Below are 25,256 nucleotides of genomic sequence, written 5' to 3'. Positions count from 1 at the left end.
TAAGTTTAAAGTTGAATGTTCATGTCTCTGGTGTTTGAGTCTGGCAGCTCAGTAATTCAGGTGCAGACTCTGAACTGTTACAATTTTGCAACATTTAGGGGCCCATTTACTTAGCTCGAGTGAAGGAATAGAATAAAAAAAACTTTGAATTTCTAATGATTTTTTTGGCTACTTCGACCTTCGACTACGACTTCGAATCGAACGATTCGAACTAAAAATCGTTCAACTATTCGACCATTCAATAGTCGAAGTACTGTCTCTTTAAAAAAAACTTTGAACCCCTACTTCGCCACCTAAAACCTACCAAGGTGCCATGTTAGCCTATGGGCAAGGTCCCCATTGGCTTTCTATCAATTTTTTGGTTGAAGAAAAATCGTTCGATCGATGGATTAAAATCCTTCGAATCGAACGATTCGAAGGATTTAATCGTTAGATCGAACGATTTTTCGTTCGATTGTTCGATCGAACTATTTGCGGTAAATCCTTCGACTTCAATATTCGAAGTCGAAGGATTTACCGTATATACTCGAGTATAAGCCGAGTTTTTCAGCATCCAAAATGTGCTGAAAAAGTCTACCTCAGCTTATACTCGGATACATTTCTCAGCAGCATCTCTGGAGTATTAGCAACTATTGTATCAAGTCTAACAGCTGCCTGTAATGAAACTCAGGGATTCTGCTCAGCAGGGACAAAGATAAGAAATGTATCAACTGAATGGATCCATTTAGAAAATTTTACATGGTCGGCGACCCCCCCTCCCAGAGCTGCTAGGTGAAAAATTACACTTCAATATTAGAAAACCCGTCACACATAGAAAATAGAAAGTAATTGGAAAAAGTCGTTATTACTGCTGATCTATCTGAAACCAACTAGTTGTATAAAGGTGAACAACCCCTTTAAGTAATGTTTTAAAGGGGAAATCCATGAAGAAATGTTCTTTGAGTGTGATGTAGATATTGATATTCTACAAAAATTGGTTGGTGTCCTCCTACTTTTTACAAGATATATTCCCTTCTGTTGTCCCTCTAACTGGTTGCCATGGCCAGCAACACCCAGCAACCAGAAAGCACATTCATTATGAGGCTGGATTTAATAATAATATCATACAAAGTAATTTTCATACAATATTCGGGGAGTGTATGGTGGGAGACAATCAGGGCCGCCATTAGAAATCACGGGGCCCCGTACAACAAAATTTTTGGGGCCCCCTGGGCCCCGCCCACACTGACGACCAAGCTCCGCCCCATATCCCGCCCACATCGCAGTTAAAAGACCACACAGACATCAGCGCTAAAAAAGTAACCCCCCCCCACAAGTTGTAAAAAGCTATTGATGGTCAGGGCCCCCTTATAAAAAAAATTGGGGCCCCAAAAAATTAAAAATTTTTTTTTTTTAAAAACATTGGTGGCAGGGGCCCCCTGTTAAAAAAAACTTGGGGCCCAACAAAAAAAAATGTAAAAAAAACTAAAAATAAACAAACATTGGTGGCAGGGGCCCCCTTCTAAGTTAAAAACAAATTGGGGCCCCAAAAAAAAATTTGAAAAAAAATTAATTTTTTTTGAAAAAAAAAAAAAACATTGGCGGCAGGGGCCCCTTATAAGTTAAAAACAAATTGGGGCCCCAAAAAAAATTTGAAAAAAAATTAATTTTTTTTGAAAAAAAAAAAACATTGGCGGCAGGGGCCCCTTATAAGTTAAAAACAAATTGGGGCCCGAAAAAAAAAATTTTTTTGAAAAAAAAAAAAATGGTGGCAGGGGCCCCCTTACAAGTTAAAAACAAATTGGGGCCCCAAAAAAAATTTAAAAAAAAAATTTTTTTTTGAAAAAAAAAAAACTGGTGGCAGGGGCCCCTTACAAGTTAAAAAAATTTGGGGCCACCAAAAAGAAAATTAATTTTTTTTTTAAAAAAAAAACAATGGTGGCAAGGGGCCCCTTACGAGTTAAAAAAAAAATTGGGGCCCCAAAAACAAAAGTTTTAAAAAAAAGATTGGTGGCAGGGGCCTATAGAATATTAAAATAATACATTGGTGGCCAGGGGATTAAAAAAAAAAAAACACAAACTGGTGTTCAGTAGAATTGAACTCATGGCTTCAGTACTTCAACTTCGCCTCCTTTCGTGACTTCGGGTCTTTTCACCGCTTCAGGACTTCGGCTTCGGCTGTTTTCGTGACTTCGGGTCTTTGCGCTGCTTCAGGACTTCGGCTGTTTTCGTGACTTCGGGTCTTTTCGGCGCTTCGTGACTTCGGGACTTCGGCTTTTTCCGTGACTTTGGGTCTTTTCGTCGCATCGGCTTCGGCTTTTCGGCACTTCCGCATTCGGCACTGAAGAGGCAAGACGTACGGCTCGGGCGCTCGTAAGGGGGGCCCGGATCTTCAAAAAAATGCAGCGCTGCCGGGCCCCCCTTCATGCCCGGGCCCGGTACGCTTGTCCCCCCTGTAACCCCCTGATGGCGGCCCTGGAGACAATCCAACAGATATCGGCAGAAGACTTGGATATCGGTCGGCTCGTCGATCGGGCTGGATGGAAAATTTTGATTGGGCTCCTTTAAAGGCACCGGAACATCGGCCATTGTTAGTGCTGAATCGTCAGATACAGGAAGAATTCTATTGTTTCTATCTGTATATCTGACGGTTCAGCTCTACACGTGTGTATTGAATGAACGATCTTTCCTGGAAATATTGTAATTGCTACGTCCTTTATTCATCTTCCAGTCTGTCATTCAGCCCATTGCCTTGCAGAGCATTGATTGGCCCAGCATTGATCCTGCCTAAACCCCCCTCCCCCTGGTCCATACATCATGGTGTCAACCACTAACATCCCCTCCCACCTTACCAGTTGGCTCATATACCTTCCTCCAATTGGTGCTCTCTCCCTGCCAATCATTCCCTCTCTAAATATTGCACCCCCAGGTATGCCCAAGTCACACACCTCTGCTGCCAACCTCTAGTTCTGGCCCTGCTGCCTGGTTGCTAGGATAAATGGTATACTGCCCTGCTGCGAGAGTCAATTAGTTCAAAGTAAGGTTTGTCTGCAGGTTAGAGTTCATTGAAGAACGTATAATATCAATCCCAATTAAGGTATAGTCAGCTGGGCCAGACATAAAGCCTTAAAAGCCCTGTCGACTAAAAGCTAACCAGTTCAGATAATGTTAACGATAGTCACCGGCTAAAACATAGCTTTTAATAAATATATTAAAACCATAATACACACCACCAAAAAACTAAGTCAAAACAACAAGACTCCCTTGTAACAGTGAGGAAGTCCGGGAAAAGTGTCCCTAAAACCATATTAAAAACCAGGCTATAGGTGGAACGGTGTATAGCACAATTGCAACTGTCTTAATTGACAGCGTGCTACTTGCAAGCAGTTAAAGTAATGGATGCCAGTCGCAATCCCAGAACCCTCCCTTCCAAAAGTTCCCCAGGCCAATTTTTCCTACCTAGCTACGTGGGAAGCAAGTGGGAGCTAATCGCCCACCGTCCACCTATGCCACAAGCCCGACGCGTTTCGCCGTTTGCGCGGCTTCCTCAGGGATATCTCCCATATCCCTGTATTCCCTCACTTGCTAAACACCATCCAACCCCTTCTTATACCTATCTAATGTATCAGCCTGTATCACTGATTCAGGGAAATACCAGTTACCAGGTTACATCCCAAATACAGGTATGGGATCTGTTATCCGGAAACCCGTTATCCAGAAAGCTCCAAATTACAGGAAGGCCGTCTCCCATAGATTCCATTTTAAAGGGGACCTGTCACCCCAGAAAATGATTCAAAATCCTATTTTATCACATTAGTCAAGCAACATGAACTTTAATTACACTATATAAATTATTTGAATCTTGTTTCATTCATAATTATAGCAAGCAGGCAGGAGCCATTTTGTTGACACTGTTATTAAGACAAGCCTTGTATCATCTCAGAATCTTGTTTGTGCACTAGAATGGGGGACCTGATGTCCATCCCCATGCACTGGCTACACAAATAGTAAAGAGAACGGGGGAATGTGTGGAGAGCAGTGACATCTAGAAAGTGCTGAATGGAAAGTGAAAGTAATTGCCTAAGGCATAGAGGAGGGGCAAACAATATCTGATTGGCAGCTGAGATTTTTAAATGAGCTTACAACAGCTATGAATGCTTTAATAAAAAATAGAAATTAGATTTCATGTTTAATTTGAAAAGGACTTTTATTATACAGATTTTTGTGTCTGGGTGACAGGTCCACTTTAATCAAATACTTCAAAATTTTAACAAAAATTTCCTTTTTCTCTGTAATAATAAAACAAGTCTTGAACTTGGTCCAAACTAAGATATAATTAATCCTTATTGGACGCAAAAACAATCCTATTGGGTATTTTTAAGTAGAATTAAAATATGGAGATTCAAATTACTGAACCTTATCCAGAAAGCCCCATCTCCTGAGCATTCTGAATAACAGGTTCCATACCCATATATATAATAATCCCTATTGCACCTTTCACCCACTACAACATACACAGCATTCACAGGATGTTCTGTGTATTGTATAATGTGCATTGTAATGAGCTACACCCTCATTCATACAAACAGGATGTCAGTGTATAAAAGCAAATACACAATATTCTGCTTAAATCAGCTGCACAGTTACACTGTACCCTTAATAAGCATCATATCATATGTCTATTATAAACCATATTGTAAACCATATGGCATCTCAGGCTGCTATTTATACAAATACATATAGAAGGAGTGCTTTGTGCAGGGAATAATCTCCAATCAGTTGGCTTCTGCTACAATGTTTCAGCAGTCAGAACCAGCAGTGCAGAGATTATAAACAGTCAAACCGAGACGGCTTTCAATGGCAATTGCATTTACAAATCAACTTAAATCCACCGAGAATGTTTAATGAATTTTTGGGAAGTTGTTTCTTCATGATGAAAAAACTTTAACCCTTTAGCAGGAGTATAACTAAGGTAAGTGAAGTTGTTGATTAATAATAAATGCTACATTACCTTTTCTATCTGTGCCATCCTCTCCATCCTATGAATGACTCCTGCTCCCAAACACAGAATAAGCTCTGCAAAGAGAAGAAATAACCAAGGGATGAACTTCCACAAGTTCCCGAGCTCCCCATTCCCAAAGCCCAAAAGCTTCATCTTTGGATTATTCCATGAGTGCTGAAAGGACAAGAAGTTTTGTGAGTTGCAACGTTTGTGCTTCCCCGGGTGCAGGCTCTGAATACAGCTTCCTGGCTCAGCTTACTGGGCTTTGTAAGAGGAGAGGCAGGATCATATGAGCGAAACCCGATAGGAGGAGATAGGAACACTGAAATGAATAGCAGGTTCAGCCTTCCGCACGGAGAGGAAAAACCCAGAGCTATAGATTACTTGGAAACATTCACTGCCACCCAACTGCTGGTGCTGCAGGGCAATGAATATATTAACTTGTTGCTTCATGAAGAAATGTTTTTTGCATAATGAATATATATATATATTTTCACCAGGTTTCGCCATGAAAATGACAGCCATAGACTGTAATGGGTGAAAAAAATTGTCTTGTGTCAAAAACAATTTTGACGCCTATAGACTTCAATGTATTTCATCGCATTTTCGACGTTTCACAAATTTTCAGAGAAGGGAAACGTGCCAAATTCACCCAATATAAATATAATTTTTTTCCAGTGGTTTTAAGGTTATTTGTAGATGTAATTGCTATTAGAAGCAGTATCTGCCTGACTCTCTTGTCCACTGGTTCAGACTCTTGAAAACAATGTAGCAGAAAAGAGTTCTCCCCAGGTGTGATAATCAGATGGCTTTTGCTACATTGTTTCAGAAGTGAGAGCCAGCAGTGCAGAGAATGTAAAGAGACCAATACTGCTATGATTAGCAAATACACGGCTCCAACCACTTTCGTTACACAGAATAAAGACTTAATAGAGGGTTCCTTAGCTGTCCACACTTGGCCGTCCATAAACAATGGGATGAAGGGAATAAAGGTGTTGTATGTGTGGGTGCTCACGGGGAGAGTATGGGTGCTGCTAGTAGAGATTGTGGGTGTTGTTGAAATAGGGAGAGTGTGAGTGCTGCTTGAAGAGAGAGAAAGAGTATAGGTGCTGCTAGGAGAGGGAGAGTGGGGTGCTGCTGGGAGACAGAGAATTCTACTGGGGGAGAGAGATGATATTGAATCATCCTTCCGAGTCCTAGCCGAAGCAATGGGCTCCGTTGCCCAAGCTGTTCCCAGCTACAGCCAGCGAACAGCTCGAACAGGTGGGTCCCCCTTCGCGAAGCTAGGGAGGGCCCACCATCCCCGCCCCCCCCAGAAAGGGTTTGGGGGCGTTTGGTCTCCCCTTCGCCGAAGCTAGGGGGAGTCCCGTCTACCCTGGGTTCTGCCGAAGGATAATATGAGCGAAACCCGATAGGAGGAGATAGGAACACTGAAATGAATAGCAGGTTCAAAAAAAAAAAAACCCAGGGCTATAGATTACTTGGAAACATTCACTGCCGCCCGGCTGCTGGTGCTGCAGGGCAATGAATATATTAACCTGTTGCTTCATAAAGTAATGTTTTTTGCATAATAAATATATATATATTTTCACCAGTTTGGTTCTGCCGAAGCTTCCCCCAGGGCGTGTCATGGCCTGCGAGTCCAGCCAAAAGACCGTGACCCCATCCAGGGTGCTCAAACCAGACACAAAAAAATGGTGCTGGAGTGGGCGGTGCAAGGCCATTGGTTGCCTTTTGCAAGGCTCTGGTTGGCAGCCAGAAAAAGAAAAGACTTCCCGCCCACCTAATGGTAAGAGCAAAGGAAATGAAGCTTGATTAAGCATAGGCAGGGCCGGCCTTAGGCCTATTGGACCAATTGGGCCCAATAGGGCCCCGCACCTCTGGGGGCCCCGCACCACAGGGCAGCACAGATAATATTTCCCTCAGCACATGATGCTGCCTGGCCTGCCCCCAACATTGAGAGTTCAGCCCATCCCCAAATCCATAGGTCCAGCCCACCCCCAACTCTGATAAGCCAGCCTATCCCCAACTCCATAGGTCTAGCCTGCCCCCAACTCTCATAGGCTCAGCTTTCCTCCAACCTTGATAGGCCCTGCCTGCCCCCAATCCAACCAAGCCTGCTCCCAAGCTGAATCGGCCCAGCCCCAAACTAATTGGCCCAGTCCACTCTCCTATTTCCTCCCTCTCTCTCTTACCCTGTGTGCCCCTATTATGTTACCTTGTCTGCCCCTTTCCTTTCTATTTTGTGCCTGTATGCCCTTATTTTCCTAAATAATTGGTGTGTCAGTAGCCAGCAACACTTTGTCTAGGGGCCCCGCCAACATGGTCCCAATTGGGCCCCACATTTGATAGGATCAGCCCTGAGCATAGGTGCATGTGCATCTCCCCTGACTCAAAACGCAAGTCAGGGGCCTCCCTCATGGGAGCACAGCGACCCAGCTTTCATCAAGCTTCCGCTTGTCAGCCTAGTCCAGAGGACCAATGGTTTCTCCGTTCTTCAGATAGGATCATAAGAACAGATACTCCTCTTTGGTCTTGCCAGCCGGAGGACCAAGTGGTTCCAAAGGTACTACACTTGATCTTAGCCAAAAGGCTGAGAGAGATAGTGTAGGTGCTGTTGGGAGAGAGAGTGTAGGTGCTGCTGGGAGCGAGAGAGAGTGTAGGTGCTGCTGGGAGCGAGAGAGAGTGTAGGTGCTGCTGGGAGAGAGAGTGTAGGTGCTGCTGGGAGAGAGAGTGTAGGTGCTGCTGTGAGCGAGAGTGTAGGTGCTGCTGTGAGCGAGAGTGTAGGTGCTGCTGGGAGAGAGAGTGTAGGTGCTGCTGGGAGAGAGAGTGTAGGTGCTGCTGGGAGCGAGAGAGAGTGTAGATGCTGCTGGGAGAGAGAGAGTAGGTGCTGCTGGGAGAGATAGAGTGTGTAGGTGCTGCTGGGAGAGAGAGTGTGTAGGTGCTGCTGAGAGAGAGTATGTAGGTGCTGCTGGGGGAGACAGAGAGAGTGTAGGTGCTGCTGGGAGAAAGAGAGAGTATAGGTGCTGCTGGGAGAGAGAGAGAGAGAGAGAGAGTGTAGGTGCTGCTGGGAGAAAGAGAGTGTAGGTGCTGCTGGGAGAAAGAGAGAGTGTAGGTGCTGCTGGGAGAAAGAGAGAGTGTAGGTGCTGCTGTGAGCGAGAGAGAGTGTAGATGCTGCTGGGATAGATAGAGAGAGAGAGAGAGAGAGAGAGAGTATGTAGGTGCTGCTGGGAGAGAGAGAGAGAGAGAGAGAGAGAGAGAGAGAGAGAGAGAGAGAGAGAGAGTGTACCACTGATCACATCTACACCCTGCACAGCCTCATCAGGGACTATGTCCATAATACAAAACATGCGTAAATATTTGCCTGTTTTGTAGATTTTAAAAAGGCTTTCGACTCAGTGTGGCAACCAGGTCTATTTCTGAGACTTCTGAAAAGTGGGGTAGGAGGGAAGACATATGATGTCATAAAGAGCTCATATACTGAGAACCAATGCAGCGTTAAGATTAACGGGAAGAGAAGCGAGTGGTTCCGGCAAGACCGTGGAGTCAGACAGGGCTGCAGCCTGAGTCCAACTCTATTTAACATCTACATCAATGAACTGGCAGCAGCATTAGATTCCTCCTCAGCACCAGGATTGAAATGACATGACAGTGAGATGAAGTCCCTGCTGTATGCTGAAGGGGCACGCCCCGAAACGCAACGTTGCAATAAACACGCATGGCTTTGCCCGCATGCATTGAGCTCTGAGTGCCGGTTTTCTTCTTGCTAAAGGGTCCTGTCACTTACCCAGACCAATCCAAATGGGATTCTAGCCCAACAGAAATATTCCACCTGGAATTCTGTAAGTACCTTCTCCAGGTCCACAGGAGCACCTCAAACTCTGTTTGTCGGGCAGAGCTGGGCAGATTTCCCCTAATGTTTGCCGTACAGAAGAGGGCGCTCTCATACTGGGCACATCTACACAACAGCAGCCCCATGAGCTACCACCATAAAGCCTGGCTGAACAACCAGACCCAGGGCAAACCATGCGCCCTGAAACAACTCATCAGCACCCTGCCCACCCAAGACTCCCACCAACTGACAAAAGGTCAAATAACACTAACAATAAACAAATCCAAAGAGCAATACGAAAATCGAAATATCAAATTCCCAGAAACTGTTTTCTTTTCTTTCTAATCACTGGGGAGAGAGTACAGACTGGCCCCATATCTGGAAAGGCTACAGAACCCCAAAGACAGACAGATCCTGAGTATGTACAGACTGAGTGCCCACATCATGGAGATTGAACTGGGACGGCACAGACAGACCTACAGAGAGAGAGAGAACAGACTCTGCCAGCGATGTGACCAGGAGGTAGTGGAGGATGAGGCCCACTTCTTGCTAAAGTGCCCCAAATACTCAGCACTGAGGGACACCCACCTCGAGAGATTATCCTGTCACAACCTGACTTCACATCCATAAAAGAAGAGAGGAAACTCCACTTCCTACTGGGAGAAGAGGCACTGACAGTAACAATAGCTGCATAATATGTAAGAGACTGTCATACACTGCGAGAGATCGGACTTTCCCCTATTCCCATAAACTGCCCCCCCCTAACCAGAGCCGGGCCAACCCGGCCAGGCGCCCTAGGCAACCTGGCCGGCCAGGCGCCCTAGGCAACCTGGCCGGCCACGGCGCCGGCTTAGTGTCTGCTCAATTGCGCATGCGCGAAAGTACGTGCCTGCGAGCATGCGCTAAATTATGCGCAATTATGCGCATGCGCATTTAAACGCAAATTACCAGCAGCATCCAGGGAGACACAGGACCGGACATGTTTTGTCCTTGTTAACAATGCTTAATTGGATACACTTTTATCAAAGGATGCAAATAGAGTTTGCCACAGAGAGGAATTCCACAGGACTCTATTCACTTATACAGGATTTTCGCTTTTGGCAACCTTTGATAAATACAATCCTGAAAATCCCACGCAAGTGAATAGAGACCTGCGGAGTTTGACTCACCTTTGATGAACTTTATTGTCACCCTTTGAAAAATATCCCTTCCTCCTGGAAAGACACATAGAAATACACACACACAGACATATATTTATTTTTTTCACTCGGTATCCACACTCCTACCGGTCTCAACTTGACAGTTCATCAGAAGGACCCGCACTCCATAAAGTAAAACAAACGTATTTATTATAAATGCTTATCTGACATTTCAACCCACATTAGAGTTTTAACAAGGAGTCCCTGATAAAGCCTCTAATGTGGGGCGAAACATTTACATATAAATACGTTAGTTTCACGCTATATAGAGAGGAGGTTCCTTCTGATGAACTATATATATATATATATATATATATATATATATATATATACAGTGAATAAAGTACCCCCTCTTGTAAAATATAAGGATATTATATTTTGCAACTGGGGTACTTTATTTATTATAATTCACAAGTTTCAGTGAGTCATGTGACAGAAATAACATCAGAACTCACCATTTATAACTGATGACTTCACTAGTCCATTTATAAGGAAATAATTTACATTCATAGCTTTTGTGTATTAAATATATATATATATATATATATATATATATATATATATATATATATATATATATATATATATATATTATAGCACTTAAGTCAGTACTAGATCTACAATATGTTTTTGGACCCCCCAAAGTTAAATTGTGTCCAAAATGTGAAAATCAATCTATGGCTCAACAGCTGTAGCAAATCTCATTGTAAGTTCCAAGGGAAGTTGCGCTTGATGCAATCATGACTGTTGCATACAAATTGAGCAATCTGCCCGTGCACTTCAATGTGAATTGCCCTGAAAATTGTCAAAGTAGCATCTAATCATCACTTCCAGTATTCTGAGTGAGAGTGACATGTGAACCCAATTATTTTGCCACATTTGTGCCAAGGCTATTGATGTAGGAGACTGTGGGAGCCCTGGAACTACCACCCAGTTTGGAGGTGGCAGTTGCCAGTCTGTGTGTGTGTTTGTGTGTGTGTCTGTGTGTGTCTGTGTGTGTGTCTCATGTGTGCCTGTGTGTCTCATGTGTGTGTGTGTGTGTGTCTCGTGTGTGTATCATGTGTGTCTCATGTGTGTGTCTCGTGTGTGTGTGTGTCTCGTGTGTTTCTGTGTCTCATGTGTGTCTGTGTGTGTGGCTCGTGTGTGGCTCATGTGTGTCTGTGTGTGTCTGTGTGTGTGTTTCTCGTGTGTGTCTGTGTCTAATGTGTCTGTGTGTGTGTATCATGCCTGTGTGTGTGTGTGTGTATGTGTGTCTCATGTGTGTGTGTATGTGTCTGTGTGTGTTTGTGTCTGTTTTAGGGTTGCCACCTTTTTTGGAAAAAAATACCAGCCTTCCTATATATTTATCTTTTTTCCCTATTATTATCATTGGGATCAACCATCAGTGTTATTGGCCAGGCATTGTGTGTGTGTGTGTGTGTGTGTGTGTGTGTGTGTCAGTGTGTGTGTAGTCTAATCTTTTGGCTTGTATATAAAAAAGCAAGTTTTTGATAAGACAGCATCAGGAAGTCATAGGACAATAAAAATGCTGTGTTTCCTGTAGGGGATTGTGGTTTCAGATATGCTGCACTGCTGTCCTCCATACTAGCACTTTCCAATGGCCTGATTTACTGATCACAAATAAGGAACTCCCCCCCCCCAAAACTGTTTTTTTTTTAATTGATAAAATTTAAGGGTATTCTAAGCAACTTTCCAATAGACATTATATACAGTAAACATGTGCGCTGGTATTAAAATAGCTTTCCTACTGAATGCAGTATCCGCCTTGATGTTTATATTCTCTGCACTGCTGATTCCCACTGCTGAAGTCAGCTAATGAACAGACTTGCAGGAGAGTGCCTTCTGCTACAGGGTCTGAAGAGTCAGAAATAGAGAAGAGAAAGGCACAGTTTAATTGCGGTTGCTATTTCCCTTTAGGTCATTAGGACTAATGGACAAAACGTGGGAAACTTGAAATCAGTGTGACAGTAAGGCTGTGGGGATGTAATGGCCTCACCCAGTCAGACCAGCAGAAAACATTATAAATGTGGATTTTGTGACTGGTCAGACTGAATTCTATATGCCGGAAGCAATTAACAGTCTGTCACATGATCGTTATAAATTCTGAACAGTCACACTCTATCCCAATGTTTGGCATTACTAAGCAACCCCTTATAAATAAAGTATTGGCCAGGCCTTGAAGAGCAACACACAATATAGTCATTGTTTTAACTATTAGCTTATACAAAGCCAGCGGATAAAGAAGTCATCACACAAATCCCCCAATAAATTGTGACTGTCTACGGCATCTTACAGCAGCCCCTCTGGCATTTGGTTTGAGACCTGTTATCCAGAATGCTCAGGACTTGGGGTTTTCCAACAGATCTTTCCATATTTTGGCTCTTCGTACTTTGTCTACTAGAAAATCATATAAAATTAAATAAACCCAGTTGCTTCCAATAATACAGCAGAACCTCAATTTTACATCCCGATTTTAAGTTTTCCCGCAGATTTTACATTTTCTTGGATTTTACACCATTTTATTTCTTGTCCCCTGAAAAACTTAAAATAGGGGTTCTACTGTATATCTTAGTTGGGATCAAGTACATGGTAATGTTTTATTATTACAGAGAAAAAGGAGATCATTTTTAAAAATTTGGATTATTTGGATAAAATGAAGTCTATGGGGCAAATTTACTTACCTCCGAAATTGCTCCAGCGACGACTTCACTGACATCGCAACACTTGGCCAGGCATAGATTCGCCAGGACAACGCTAACTCACGAAAATGCAAAGTTGCGTCCAGGGCGCCGAACAATTGCGAAGTTGTGCTAGTGTTGGCTAATTTGCATACGGCGGAAAGTTAACGTTAAATGGACGTATGTGTTACAGCCAATAAATTACACTACACAAGCCCAGGGAACATTAATAAAATAGAGTTTTTATATTGCCCTACACATGAGCCCAGTGTATAGTTTATGTGACATATGTTAGGAAATGTAGGGGGGAAGCCGGGTACCCCCCCAAAAAAAAAATTACGATCTTTTGCAGCCTATCACCCTGTAAAAAGTAAAAGACGCCAGCGTTTTTTGGGACTTAGAAAAAATTTCAACTATTTTTTGACCAAGTCCTTTCTACTCTATTGCACTTGCTGGCGAAGGCAAGTCTGGCACAAGAGGTAACATTCAGTAAAATCTAAATTTTAGTGAATAAGAGTAGTTACGTTCGTTCACCAGATCGCAACTTCACCTGGCGTTAGGGTGCGAAGTACCGCTAGAGTCTATCTCCTTCACTAGCAAAGTTACGCCAGCGCCCGTTAGTAAATCGGCGAAGTACCGAAATTATGTCATGCTGGTGAATTTCCGCCAGCGTTAGTCACTTCGCCCTTTAGTAAATTTGCCCCTATGGGAGATGGCCTTCCCGTAATTCAGAGCATTTTTGAGATAACTGGTTTCCGGATAACATATCCCAAACATATTTCTATATAATGCCAATCTGGGCCTGGGCACAGCTTGTGTTACTGATCAATACTAAATGCAGACAGGAGCATATGTGGGGGAACCCTCCCTCTGTAATGTGCCATGACACTGGCAGATCACATGGAAGGGATGATACTTCCTGTCACATGAGCAAACTGCCTGCCCATTCACGTCATAACAAGCCATGCAACTCAAATACTGTTGATTTTCAAGCTTTGCTCATGAGCTCACTTGTTTCGCTTCCCTTCAGCTCTCATCCCCTCTGGTAAACATGTGTGGAACCAAATCACTCCAGGCGAATGGAACACCAGCTTGACACTGGATTTTAGCAGGAGTGTCCTCATTGGGCTTATAAACACATGTATTGTCCTGGGGACTTCAGGGCAGGACCAATGTTATTAATAGGAAAAAAGATAAATATATAGGAAGGCCGGTATTTTTTTCCAGAAAAGGTGGCAACCCTAGACTGGACTGAGATTCAAAATAGGCCCTAGCATTTCAGGTACCCAGCAGCCCAAACAGCCCCCCCCCCCACCAGCCCAATATATCGTGACTATAGTCTATGGCAATTTACAGCAGTCCCTCTGGTATTTGCCAGAACCCACAGATTGGTTGCTTCAGGGTCATCACCACTGGACACGATTCTTTCATATTAACTTTGCCCAATCACCCAGAATTGAATTGTCTACCAACGCCTCATTTCTAATCAGATCAAAGCATTTATGGTGGTGGCACACGTGGCTACTCCCGCCGGCTAGATTGTAAATTGCCATTTGGATCGATTCGGCTTTCTAAAGTCGCCAGAAGTTTCCTTGTGAGTGCCATCCAGTTGGTGATTTACAATCTAGCCGGTAGGAAGGCATTGCGGGGAGATTCGTCGCCCAGAGAAGAGGCGATTTGTCACTGGGCAACTAATTTCCCAGAGTAGCCACATGTGCCACCAGCCTTAGCCCCAGGCCAATGTGATTTTTAGATAACTAGATCTCCCTCCTGGACCAAGTTTCTGTTCTTATCTCTTTAGCCCTGCTTAAGTGATCAGCTAAAATCCTTAGCATCTGAAAGCTCTGACATGAAACAATAGCTGACTTGTTTTTAGTCGGTGGGACGTGACTACAAGGTAAATGGTTTGCAGTAAGTAACTTCTTCCAAGCTGCCACACAAATATATATGAAAGAGAGAAAGAAAGAGAGAGAGAGAAAGAGAGAGAGAGTGAGAGAGAGAGAGAGAGAGAGAGAGAAGAGAGAGAGAGAGAGAGAAAGAAGAAAGAAAGAAAGAAAAAGAAAGAAAGAAAGAAAGAAAGAAAGAAAGAAAGAGAAAGAAAGAAAGAAAGAAAGAAAGAAAGAAAGAAAGAAAGAAAGAAAGAAAGGGAAATGAAAGGGAGGTGAAGGAGTAATAGGGAATGATAGGTAGTAAATTCAGTGTGAAATTAACTGCTATGGGAAAAATAAAGGAGTAACTGTAGGTGTGTTAGAGATAGCTAGAGAAGAAAGAAAGAAAAAAAGAAAGAAAGAAAGATCTTTGAGGCTTTCAGTTACCTTTGGATTAATACGTGTGCCTTAAGAGCTCTTATTATATATATCTATATATATATATATATATATATAGATATATACTGTATAAAACCCATGATACAATAGGCCATAAACATAATATATTGTGCGAGTGACTGGATATCGAAATGGAAGGAACAGCGAGTAGAAGAAGAAATCTCCTGTCGGCCAATGCCCTTATGTTTCTTTTTGTCCCAGTGCAAACAGCTCATATATCAGCAAACACATACGGGTCCTGGGTTTCTCTCCACTCACCTGCTCCCTGGAGTGAATGGATGAGAGTAAGCAAGTACTCTGTTCCATCAGTCACATATCTGCATGATTGTTGGGCTGCAGTGATGGGTGACCTTTTCCCTAAGGCCCTTGGCACACAGAGTATTTTCTCTGCCACTGGCAGTGGGTACAGCCAGACAGGTTTTGTTGTTTTGCTTGGAAAAGCCTTAGCATAAAACTGTCTATAAAACTGTCTATAGCCAGCTGGATGTTTTAGAGCAGACTATGCCTTTACTTTGTGTGCCTGTGAAAGTTTGCAGCAGTCAGGAGACCACAATCTCGCAATATATATATATATATATGCACCCCCGCCTAATGATTTTAAAAACTAGTGGTGAGCACAACTTTCCCTTGTTTGTTATAGTTCTACAAGAGCAGTGACCAGCTCCATGTTGTAGCTCCCACCCTCTCCAACTATAGTCAGGTGATCCCACTGGTGTCTAATAAAAGGGCAGCCAAGTTTGGGAGTTTTACTTTGAAAGCAGCTAGTAAGTTGCAGGTAAAACGTATTCGTCCCTTTTATAAAATGTATAATTAAACCATAGAATTCTTAATGAATCAGATGAAAATTGAGCATAGGACTGGCCAGATATGGGATGACTTTGACGTAGTTGGCCAGCTTAAATATATTGCAATATATGGACAAACAATCCCTGTTTTGTTTAAAGGGTAAGGCATTTTTCAGTAGCAGTATGCACAAAATGTCTCTGTCTTAAATATATTGATAATGGGTTGAGTGCAGAGGAATCTTGTATTTGACTATATGTATTTTGTGGTCACACCCTCATTGCACCCCCGCCTAATGATTTTAAAAACTAGTGGTGAGCACAACTTTCCCTTGTTTGTTATAGTTCTACAAGAGCAGTGACCAGCTCCATGTTGTAGCTCCCACCCTCTCCAACTATAGTCAGGTGATCCCACTGGTGTCTAATAAAAGGGCAGCCAAGTTTGGGAGTTTTACTTTGAAAGCAGCTAGTAAGTTGCAGGTAAAACGTATTCGTCCCTTTTATAAAATGTATAATTAAACCATAGAATTCTTAATGAATCAGATGAAAATTGAGCATAGGACTGGCCAGATATGGGATGACTTTGACGTAGTTGGCCAGCTTAAATATATTGCAATATATGGACAAACAATCCCTGTTTTGTTTAAAGGGTAAGGCATTTTTCAGTAGCAGTATCCACAAAATGTCTCTGTCTTAAATATATTGATAATGGGTTGAGTGCAGAGGAATCTTGTATTTGTCTATAGATATATATATATATATATATATATATATACCGGTATATATAAATACACACACTGTATACATACAGGAAGAAGAAATATCATCTCTGCAGCAAAAATAGATACAGCATGAAAAGAATCCAGAGCAAGAAAGAATGCAGAGAATGAATGGGCTCTGCCATAGAACTATAAGGAGCCTTGCGTACACTTCACCACAGTATTTTCCATTTTTATCCATCATTTGGGTATGGAAAAATATGGTACAGGTATGGGACCTGTTATCCAAAATTCTCGAGACCTGTGGTTCCAGATAACAGCTCTTTCTGTAATTTAGATCTTCATACCTTAAGTCTACTAGAAAATCATGTAAACATGATCAAGTACAATCTACTGTTTTATTATTATAGAGAAAAAAGAAATCATTTATATAAAAAATCTATAAAATATAGAGATAATGTCCCTCTATAGTATCCCTGTATAGTGCTCCTCTATAGTATCCCTGTATAGTGCTCCTGTATAGTGTCCCTGTATAATGTCCCTGTATAGTGTCCCTGTATAATGTCCCTGTATAGTGTCCCTGTATAATGTCCCAGTATAGCGTCCCTGTATAGTTTCTTTGTATAGTGTCCCTGTATAATGTCCCTGTATAGTGTCCCTGAATAGTGTTCATGTATAATGTCCCTGTATAGTGTCCCTATATAATGTGTCTCAATATAGTATCCCTGTATAGTGTTCCTGTACAATGTCCCTGTATAGTGTGCCTGTATAATGTCTCTGTATAGTGTCCCTGTATAATGTCCATGTATAGTGTCCCTGTATAGTGTCCCTGTAAAGTGTCTCTGTATAGTGTTCCTGTATAGTGTCCTGTATAGTGTCCCTTTATAGTGTCCCTGTATAATGTCCCTGTATAGTGTGCCTGTATAATGTCTCTGTATAGTGTCCCTGTATAGTACCCCTGTATAATGTCCCTGTATAGTGTCCCTATATAATGTGTCTCAATATAGTATCCCTGTATAGTGTTCCTGTACAATGTCCCTGTATAGTGTGCCTGTATAATGTCTCTGTATAGTGTCCCTGTATAGTACCCCTGTATAATGTCCATGTATAGTGTCCCTGCATAGTGTCCCTGTAAAGTGTCTCTGTATAGTGTTCCTGTATAGTGTCCCTTTATAGTGTCCCTGTATAATGTCCCTGTATAATGTTCCTGTATAGTGTCCCAGTATAATGTCCCAGTATAATGTCCCTGTATAGTGTCCCTGTATAATGTCCCCGTATAGTGTCCCCGTATAATGTCCCTATATAGTGTCCCTGTATAGTGTCCCTGTATAGTGTCCCTGAAAAATATAGAGATAGCTGCAATCCTGATCTTTACCCCCAACCTGTACAGAGAGACGTCATAAACGATATCAACACAGGGATCCCCAGGAATAGCTACACCTCATTGCAAGATGGTATGATATAGTTCCAGACTTATAAGGGCAGAGACACACGATCAGATTCGGAGAGATTTAGTCGCCCAGCGATAAATCGTCTCTTCTTCAGGGTGACTAATCTCCCTGAATTGCCTCCCGCCAGCTAGAATCTTAATCAGAGTTTTATTTTCCGAAATTGCCCAAAGTTTCCTCGTGAGGCAACTTCGAGCGATTTCGGAAAACGAAGTGCAATGACTGCCATTCTGCCGGTGATTTACTATCTAGCCAGCGGGAAGGCAGTTCGGGGAGATTATTCGCCCCGAAGAAGAGGAGATTTGTCGCTGTGAATGTGAGCGTGTGTCTCTGCCCTTAAACCCTGGAGGAGACAGTATCTGCCATGAATATTTACTAAACTCACAAACAAAACAAAAGAAATAGCAGGATTAGCTTAATCCCACGTCCCCTCACACACTGTTGCTTTCTGGAGTATGGGGACAGGTAAAGACATTGGGGCCAATTCACTAACCTGCGGAGTTGCACTAGCGCAGGCTTCGTCACACTTCGCCAGGCGAAGTTTCGCCAGGGTGCCGCTAATTCACTAAAATCCGAAGTTGCGCACAGGGAGGCGAAAGGTAGCGAAGTTGCGCTAGCGTTAATTCGTCAAGGAAAGCGAAGTTACACTAGCGATGCCTAATTTGCATACGGCACCAAGTTAAAGTACAATGGACGTATATGTAGCAGCAAATACATTACACTACACAAGCTGGGAAAGCTTCAGAAGATAAAATAGAGGAGTTATATTGCCCTACACATGTGGCAACTGTATAGTTTAGGTGCCACATATTAGGAAATGTAGGGGGGAAGGAGGGTACCCCAAAAAAATGTATGATATTTTTCAGCCTATCACCCTTAAAAAAGGAAAACGACGCCAGCGTCTTTTGGGACATAGAAAAAATTTCAACTTTTTTTGAAGCAATCCCTATCTACTCTATTGCACTTCACCTGGTCTGAGGTGGCGAAGGCAAGTCTGGCGCAAGAGGTAACGTTCAGTAAAATGCGCAAGTTAGTGAATTAGTGTAGTTACATCCCATTCGCCATAGCGCAACTTCGCCTGGCGTAAGGGTGCGATGTAGCGCTAGAGTAGGTCCACTTCGCTAGCGAATTTACGCCAGCACCCGTTAGTAAATCGGCGAAGTAACGAAATGACATCATGATGGCGAATTTGCGGTAGCGTTAGGCGATTCGCACTTTAGTGAATTTGCCCCATAGTATTTATCGCAGAGGTACATAGACAACATACACACACACACGGCCTAAAGTATCAAATTGTGCTCCCAGAGACTTGGTTGGAGGAGCCACACTAAATGCCAGTTAGGAGAGGTTTTTGCCAGTTATCTCCCATAGATATTCATGGAATGCCAGCTTGAAGGTCAATTAAACATAGATTTGAGGTAGAACCCTTATGTGCCGTCCGTAATGATGTTATATGCTAAAGAAGGGTCTGACCAAATACTGGGTGTCAAAGTATTTCAGCCAGTTAAAAAGTGTCTGTGACTTAATGGCAAAAGATTAGACTTTTCCCTGAGGAACAGGACCAGCCTCCCATCAAAAGAATAAAGACAAATAAGCAGATTAATAACAAATATCAAATCCAAAAAGTATATTCCAAAACCTTCTTGGTCTGTATGCCTATTCTTTTAAAATTATATAAAGATTGATTTTTTCACTTAAAATAGAATGTTTTGGAATATATTTTTTTGGATTTGATATATGTGCCCTTTGAACTGGGGGCTATATTCCAATAACTTTGGTATACTATAGATTGCAGCAGTTAAGTACTATTATAATTTGTAGATAACTAACCCCCATTTTACTGAAAATTAAAGTGAAAGTGAAACAACCCAGTTTAAATTGTGTATTGAAGTTCCAGTACCAGCATTAAAGGACAGAACTTATCTAATATAAAGGAAGTCATCACTCTGCAGACACAGGTAATATAAACACTGCAAACAATGCAATAGATTAATAGTACAATGTATACACAGATAGAGAAAGCACACAACACTACAAAGTATGTCACACTCCCCATGTTCCTAGATTTCCTCCATAACCAACGAGGTTCACATTGCCCAAGCATAAAATTGTGGCCTGAAAAATATTCCAGGTTAGCAAAATTTTCCAAGTCTGTTGCTAACCGAGCCCTGGATACCTACATATCACGGCAGTCACACTGTACATTGTATCTCTCATGACAGTCACACTGTACATTGTATTTCTAATGGCAGTCACACTGTACATTGTATTTCTAATGGCAGTCACACTGTACATTGTATTTCTCATGGCAGTCACACTGTACATTGTATCTCTCATGACAGTCACACTGTACATTGTATTTCTAATGGCAGTCACACTGTACATTGTATTTCTAATGGCAGTCACACTGTACATTGTATTTCTCATGGCAGTCACACTGTACATTGTATCTCTCATGACAGTCACACTGTACATTGTATCTCTCATGACAGTCACACTGTACATTGTATCTCTCATGACAGTCACACTGTACATTGAATTTCTCATGGCAGTCACACTGTACATTGTATTTCTCATGGCAGTCACACTGTACATTGTATTTCTCTTGGCAGTCACACTGTACATTGTATCTCTCATGACAGTCACACTGTACATTGTATTTCTCATGGCAGTCACACTGTACATTGTATTTCTCATGGCAGTCACACTGTACATTTTGTCTCTCATGGCAGTCACACTGTACATTGTATTTCTCATGGCAGTCACACTGTACATTGTATTTCTCATGGCAGTCACACTGTACATTTTGTCTCTCATGACAGTCACACTGTACATTGTATTTCTCATGGCAGTCACACTGTACATTGTGTCTCTCATGGCAGTCACACTGTACATTGTATCTCCCATGGCAGTCACACTGTACATTGTATTTCTCATGGCAGTCATACTGTACATTGTATTTCTCTTGGCAGTCACACTGTACATTGTATCTCTCATGACAGTCACACTGTACATTGTATTTCTCATGGCAGTCACACTGTACATTTTGTCTCTCATGGCAGTCACACTGTACATTGTATTTCTCATGGCAGTCACACTGTACATTGTATCTCTCATGGCAGTCACACTGTACATTTTATCTCTCATGACAGTCACACTGTACATTTTATCTCTCATGGCAGTCACACTGTACATTTTCTCTCTCATGGCAGTCACACTGTACATTTTATCTCTCATGGCAGTCACACTGTACATTGTATTTCTCATGGCAGTCACACTGTACATTTTATCTCTCATGACAGTCACACTGTACATTTTATCTCTCATGGCAATCACACTGTACATTTTATCTCTCATGGCAGTCACACTGTACATTGTATTTCTCATGGCAGTCACACTGTACATTGTATTTCTCATGGCAGTCACACTGTACATTGTATTTCTCATGGCAGTCACACTGTACATTGTATTTCTCTTGGCAGTCACACTGTACATTGTATCTCTCATGACAGTCACACTGTACATTGTATTTCTCATGGCAGTCACACTGTACATTGTATTTCTCATGGCAGTCACACTGTATATTTATCTCTCATGGCAGTCACACTGTACATTGTATTTCTCATGGCAGTCACACTGTACATTGTATTTCTCATGGCAGTCACACTGTACATTGTATCTCTCATGGCAGTCACACTGTACATTGTATTTCTCATGGCAGTCACACTGTACATTTTATCTCTCATGGCAGTCACACTGTACATTGTATTTCTCATGGCAGTCACACTGTACATTGTATCTCTCATGGCAGTCACACTGTACATTGTATCTCTCATGGCAGTCACACTGTACATTTTATCTCTCATGGCAGTCACACTGTACTTTGTATCGCACTGCTTGGAATTCCAAAGGAATACATTGTAGCTCTGTTTATGTGTCTGTGTCATTCCCACTGTAAATAGAATTTCTGCATGTCCTTTCCCACTGTAATTAAATCCAAGAACCCCCCCTCCACTGTGAAATACACACACATGGATAAAACACCAGCCCAAGCCCCCCAGGGAAGGGAAGTCCCAGCAGCACTATGTACATGACAACCCATAGGAAATGCCTGCAAGCCCCCCCCGTGCTGCTTATCTGAGCTCCATGCTTGGGGGGCTGCTGTTGCTGGATTCAGTAGGGGGGGGCTCAGAGGGAGGGAAGGCGGCAGCTGCCTGGCATAGAGGGGCAAAGTCTGGAGTCACATGGGAGAGATGAAGTCAGAGAGGGAAAAGTTCGGGAAGAGGAGGAGGGGAATAGCGAGAAGTCACAGGGGTGCTAGGAAGGTTCCTGTATAATGTCCCTGTATAGTGTCCCGGTTTAGTGTCCCTGTATAGTGTCCTTGTATAATGTCCCTGTATAATGTCCCTGTATAATGTCCCTGTATAGTGTCCCTGTATAATGTCCCTGTATAGTGTCCCTGTATAGTGTCCCTGTATAGTGTCCCTGTATAATGTCCCTGTATCATGTCCTTGTATAGTGTCCCTGTATAGTGTCCCTGACATGGGTGTGTAAATGTATTCACAGAACATGCAGGAGGAGGGGAGTCAAGAGTGAGATTATAGTCATTTCATCCATATACGTTAGTACAGTACACAGTGAAAGGAAACAACGTTCCTCTAGGACCCTGGTGCTACACACAACATAGATGTACTAACAACAGACAAAAGGGCAAGTGCAAAAATATATAAAAAAACTCCTGCAAGACAGGACAGCACAGTGCAGGGACAGGCAGTTGGTGGGCGCAGGGAGTCTTTATGGTAGAGAAGTGGGTGGGCACGGAGGGGTGACAGCAGGAGGGGAGACAGAAAGGGGTGACAGAAAGGGATGACAGAAGGAGGGGTGACAGCAGGAGGGGTGACAGAAAAGGGTGGCAGTAGGAGGGATGACAGAAAGGGGTGACAGCAGGAGGGGTGACAGCAGGAGGGATGACAGAAAAGGGTGGCAGCAGGAGGGGTGACAGGAGGGGTGAGAGCAGGAGGGATGAGGGATGAGAGCAGGAGGGATGAGAGCAGGAGGGGTGAGAGCAGGGGTGAGAGCAGGAGGGGTGAGAGCAGGAGGGATGAGGGATGAGAGCAGGGGTGCTTCGCCAATGAGGCAAGTTGAGGCTGTCGCCTCAGATGGCAGTGCCCCACTAGGTACCAGGGGCAGAAAAAATGCTGATCCTGGTACTTTAACAGCGAATTTCTGGGGGAGGGGGGCAGCAGCAACTGCTGCTGCCTCAGGCGGCGGAGGGGCCAGGATCGCCCCTGGGAGGGATAAGAGCAGGAGGGATGAGGGGTGACAGCAGGAGGGTTGAGAGCAGGAGGGATGAGGGGTGACAGCAGGAGGGATGAGAGCAGGACGGATGAGGGGTGACAGCAGGAGGGTTGAGAGCAGGAGGGATGAGGGGTGACAGCAGGAGGGTTGAGAGCAGGAGGGATGAGGGGTGACAGCAGGAGGGATGAGAGCAGGAGGGATGAGGGGTGACAGCAGGAGGGTTGAGAGCAGGAGGGATGAGGGGTGACAGCAGGAGTGTTGAGAGCAGGAGGGATGAGGGGTGACAGCAGGAGGGATGAGAGCAGGACGGATGAGGGGTGACAGCAGGAGGGTTGAGAGCAGGAGGGATGAGGGGTGACAGCAGGAGGGTTGAGAGCAGGAGGGATGAGGGGTGACAGCAGGAGGGTTGAGAGCAGGAGGGATGAGGGGTGACAGCAGGAGGGTTGAGAGCAGGAGGGATGAGGGGTGACAGCAGGAGGGTTGAGAGCAGGAGGGATGAGGGGTGACAGCAGGAGGGGTGACAGCAGGAGTGACAGGGTTGAGAGCAGGAGGGATGAGGGGTGAGAGCAGGAGGGCAGTCGGTGGCACAAAATGATGGAGGTGACCGTGAGTGCAGCGCTGGGCATCATATGGTAGAAAGCAAATGAGGAGGGCAGTTACCTGGCACGTGAAGGCTTCAGGTAGAAGTGTCCGGACTCCGGTAACAACAATCGCTACTTGTCTGAGTCTCAGCTTCCAATCGCCTCTGCGAGTCCCCGGGCTCACTGTTACGGGCTCTGCGCTATTTAGTTCTCCGCAAGAAAAAGCGGCTCGACAGAGAGAGTAGAGGTGCTTGGGTCGCAGCCAATCACCGGACGCCAGTAGAGAGCGGCAGCCAATGGGAGACGTGATATTATCCCTATGAGTTTGAGGCTGGGAGGGAGTTGGCCGCCAATAAGAAAGTTTCTCCGGCTACTCACTCTTGGGACTGAACCTATTTAGGGAAGGTCACGTGGCATTTGAGGAAGGCAAAAGCCCCCTGTCCTGACTGCCTGTTGTGCAGCATGTTTGTGCCTGTCCTGACTGCCTGTTGTGCAGCATGTTTGTGGAATGATGGGAGGAGGATTAGGAGGCTACTGCTGCTGTAGAACATATAGAACCCCTGCAGCAATGGAAGGTCATTGTGCTTTAAATGGAAAAGAGGAGAGAGTAGAATGTGAGCCAGTACATTTATTATGGGTTGGTAGCAGGGTAGGGCCAGGGAGCTTTTGCCTAGGGTCCATGGGCTTTCAAAGAAAGTTATATACAATGGGTTTGCACACTCCTAAAAAACTATTCATTAATGAAAGTGGTGTACAAAAAAATGCCTTTTATGTAGAATCAATATAACATGCACTGTCTTCAATGTTTATTCAAAATCACTAATACTTACATAATTTGGTAAAACATATATACATACCACCAATTGTATATACAGGGCGCAAAAGATGATGAGGAGCGGATACAACTACCAAAAAATGAGAATAGCTCCATTGTTTCGGCACAGCGGCCTCTGACCCTGTATAGTGTCCCTGTATAGTGTCCCTGTATAGTGTCCCTGTATAGTGTCCCTGTATAATGTCTCTGTATAATGTCTCTGTATAATGTCCCTGTATAGTGTCCCTGTATAATGTCCCTGTATAGTGTCTCTGTATAGTGTCCCTGTATAGTGTCCCTGTATAGTGTCCCTGTATAGTGTCCCTGTATAATGTCTCTGTATAATGTCTCTGTATAATGTCCCTGTATAGTGTCCCTGTATAGTGTCCCTGTATAATGTCTCTGTATAATGTCTCTGTATAATGTCCCTGTATAGTGTCCCTGTATAATGTCCCTGTATAGTGTCTCTGTATAGTGTCCCTGTATAATGTCCCTGTATAGTGTCTCTGTATAGTGTCCCTGTATAGTGTCCCTGTATAGTGTCCCTGTATAGTGTCCCTGTATAATGTCCCTGTATAGTGTCCCTGTATAATGTCC

At 43.5% G+C, this 25,256-nt stretch overlaps 1 protein-coding gene across 5 annotated transcripts in view; it reads right to left on the bottom strand.

The window, feature by feature from the left end:
* st3gal5.L (ST3 beta-galactoside alpha-2,3-sialyltransferase 5 L homeolog) overlaps positions 1 to 24,213 on the bottom strand; it is a 60,283-nt gene extending 36,070 nt beyond the window's left edge. Inside the window, exons 1-3 of one of the 5 annotated variants that reach the window (XM_041587501.1) lie at positions 23,925 to 24,212; positions 11,761 to 11,866; positions 4,991 to 5,055 (exon numbers count right to left, since the gene is read on the bottom strand). The gene's annotated coding sequence lies outside the window, so the exon portion shown is untranslated. Of the gene's footprint in view, positions 1 to 4,990; positions 5,318 to 11,760; positions 11,867 to 23,924 lie in introns of those variants that run through there. The other 4 variants (XM_041587509.1, XM_018227857.2, XM_041587507.1 and 1 more) reach the window with 4 other exon arrangements.
* Positions 24,214 to 25,256: the final 1,043 nt, after the last annotated feature.

This window comes from Xenopus laevis, chromosome 1L (genome assembly GCF_017654675.1).
Source record: "Xenopus laevis strain J_2021 chromosome 1L, Xenopus_laevis_v10.1, whole genome shotgun sequence".
Lineage (NCBI taxonomy): Eukaryota > Metazoa > Chordata > Amphibia > Anura > Pipidae > Xenopus > Xenopus laevis.
Note: the sequence above shows the minus strand (reverse complement) of the source record. Positions and strands in the feature narration are given on the sequence as shown.